At 41.0% G+C, this 3,311-nt stretch overlaps 1 pseudogene; it reads right to left on the bottom strand.

Moving 5' to 3' along the window:
- Positions 1 to 265: 265 nt before the first annotated feature.
- Positions 266 to 671, bottom strand: LOC101582497 (annotated as a pseudogene).
- Between the last annotated feature and the right edge of the window lie 2,640 nt (positions 672 to 3,311).

Raw genomic sequence — 3,311 nt, 5'->3', positions numbered from 1 at the left:
TATTGTACCATACAGTATATGTATGTTGTTAAAGTTATGTAAGTTTATGAGTTTATTTTTATTTATGATGGAACCTGAGATTGAACTCAGGTCCCTGCGCTTGCCAGGGAAGCGCTTATTCCACTGAGCCATCTTCCCGGCCCCAAGTTTATGAGTTTAGAAAATGGTTAAGAACATTAGAAGTGCATTTATTTATTTATTTATTTATTTATCTTTCAGTTTTTGTGGTTTTACTGAAACACAAATAAACATGCACACAGGCCGTCTACTCGTTTTCTTTGCAGCGCAGCCTGGCCGTGGGGTTGGTGACCCCAACGGCTAGCTGGGCTGCTCTTTCCACGATGGCCTGCAGTTCTGAGAGGAGATGGTGTGAGCAATCTCTGCGCAGTAAGACTTATTACACATAAGCAGCACTTCCAGCTCCTTAACCTTGTGCACCAGCAACTTCCGGAAGCCCCTGGGCAGCGTGTGCTGATCTTTCCGTTACTTCCGTAACCCATGTTGGGCACCAAGATCCGGCCCTTGACCCTCCTCCACACCCTGTTGTCGATGCCTCTGGGTTCCCAGCAGTTGCGCTTAATTTTGACATATCGGTCTGACTGGTGCCGGATGAACTTCTTGGTTCTCTTTTTGTTGATCCTGGGCTTCACGAGGGGTCTGAGGGCCACCATGGTGCCAAGTGGGAGACGGCTGCCACCCTAGAAGTGTTTTTAAAAGTGTGGGAAAGGTTTATGAGAGTGTGGGAAGGATTCATAAAGCCTTAAGATATATATAAGCAGTAAAATATAACCTTGCTATTTTGCTGATTCTCACTTATCATGGGGTTGTCTGGACCGTAACCTCCACAATAAGGGAGGGACCATGGTACTGCTTTACTGGAGATGAGCTGCTAGTCACATATGGTTACTGTTATGGTTTGTGTTTAGTTGTCTCCTAAAGCCTCTGCAGTCATTGCAGCCGGCTTCTAGAGTTGGTGAATAATTCACTACCCAATGCCTACACCTGCCCTGGGGTGGAGAGTCTGAATACAATGTAAGGAAAGGAGAGAGGTATCTTAGCAGCAGCAGCAGTGGCTCCTTCCTTTTGGCTCTTTGTTGTTTTCCGCTGCCGTGAACTGCTGCCCTCTGCTTGTGCTACTCTGCCTCAGAGCCAGCTGAGTATGGACTGAAACCTGCACAACCTGTGAGTGAAATCTTTCCTTCCTTGATTTTGGGTGCTGGGTATTCTGTCCCAGCAATGAGAGAAAAGTAACTGAGACAGTTACCAAGTACTTAAAATGTAACAGGACCTTTCACTTGAGAGGGTCTTTAAGTTTAAAATAGATTTTACAGACATAGTGATTTAAAAGGAGAAGGGGCCGGGGAGATGGCTCAGTGGAATAAGCACTTTTCTGGCAAGCTCAATGGCCTGAGTTCAATCCCCGATTCTGCCAAAAAAATAAAAATAAAAATGAATAAATAATAAAAATAAAAGGAGGTAAAACATTTTATTAATAATTGTTTATATTGAATGCATCTTGAAATAATTTTTATGTATTTGATCAAACCAAGTACTTTAAAATTAATTTTACTTGTTTCTCATAATAACCTCTCTCAGAGGTTAAGAGCACAGTCTGGAGCCAGCCAGCCAGTTACCTTTTATAATAACTTAGGTGAGTCTTTCTAGTCTTCTGGGGGGCGGGGACTAAGCATAGCTAAGTGCACCTAAGCATAGCAGTTTCCGTGACATCAACCCCAAGTCTTCATAGTATATATCCAAGTGAGTTCAATCTTAATAACTTAGTATAAGTTGTATAGCTCTGAATTTAATGTAGCCCTCAGTGTAGACCACTTTTTGGGGGATACCATTTAATGACTACCTTTCAGGAACTGCTTCTTCTTATTTGTTCAAAAATTGCTTTATCTAATACTGAAGTACATCCCTAAATTTTTGGATTTTGGAATTTGATAGACATGGTTTATTTTTATCTTCAACAGTACCTCTTGCTGATTCTTTTTTCTCTCAGGTTTTATACTTCTACACCTAAGATCAGTGTGGTCAGCCTATCTTCACTCAGCAATTCTGTTATTCTTTTAATCACCTTATAGCTTTATAACCTCTTCTCATTAATTTGAGATTCAACACTCAAGATTCTAATGACAATTTGCACAAAGACCCAACATTTTCTGTTTTGTTTATAGTTTTGAATGAAGAATATGAAAAATATTACTATTTTTCACCTTTGTGTGGATGGTTTTATTTCATTTTGCTCTTGTTTGTGCTTTGTTTTGGCTGAGTAATGTATTAGATCAAAATCTTGTGGAAATCATCCAAATGGATTTCAAAATCTTGTCCATAAGCTGGAAATTATGGCTTGGAACTAGGTAACCATACATGTCATTCTAAATTACAAGTCTTATACATGAAAGTTAACATAATATGATCTCCCTTCCATTCTAAAGAGAATAAACAACTAACTTTTTTTTGGGGGGTGGCCTCAGGATGCCTTCAGGGTAGGTCTGGCTTGGCTTGAGGATCTGGGGATCAAACCACAGCATCCTGAGCCTGACTGCTTTGTTTAAGCAGGCACTTAGACAACTGAGCTAATGGGCAGGCCCCCTAAACAACTAACCTTGACAAGTAGAATAAAATAGTTGCTGGACAAATAGAGTTAGACACAGAGAAGTATGACTTCTGAATGGGTTGACTGAGCAAGTGACACAGAGTCTGAGACACTGGAGCTGAGACCGGAAGAATGATTAAGCTTTGGACTACTACAGCTGACTGAGGACAAGGCTCACACACAGCGCTAAGCAGAACCAGAGTCCTGGAGAAAGGTAGCCAGGAGCCTGATCGCACCATACCTAGAAACCACTTTACTTATTGGCTCCTTGTTAAGTGAGTTTATGAATAACCTAATAACTTAGTCCAGTTTGAGAATCTTTATATTACTTACTCGCTAATGATAAGATATCTCAAACACTTTACCTCTACCTGTAAGTCAACTAGGTATCGCGAGAGCAATGTCTCAGAAACATCTTACGTTAGTGTGGACTGTCTGAGATGTCAAGATAAGATTAAATGTGCTAGAAATGAATTGGAGGAAACAACGGAGGAGCCTGTGAGGCTTCAAAATCATCAAAGTAGTCTCCTCTTTGTAAAAGGAGAGAAAAATATTGTGTGGAACAGCCTTTTCCTGCTAAGCAAGACTGGTGCAGATTCTTCAATCTGCCAGTGATCATCACTGACTGGCAGCAGTCCATGGGAGGTGTGTTTGACATAATGTTGTTAGAGTTAGTTCCACTTAGAACCTTTGTCCCCCTGGGTATGCT

Source organism: Octodon degus, unplaced genomic scaffold, assembly GCF_000260255.1.
Source record: "Octodon degus isolate 3935 unplaced genomic scaffold, OctDeg1.0 scaffold00007, whole genome shotgun sequence".
Lineage (NCBI taxonomy): Eukaryota > Metazoa > Chordata > Mammalia > Rodentia > Octodontidae > Octodon > Octodon degus.
The sequence above is the reverse complement of the archived record's forward strand: the minus strand, read 5'-3'. Positions and strand labels throughout refer to the sequence as shown.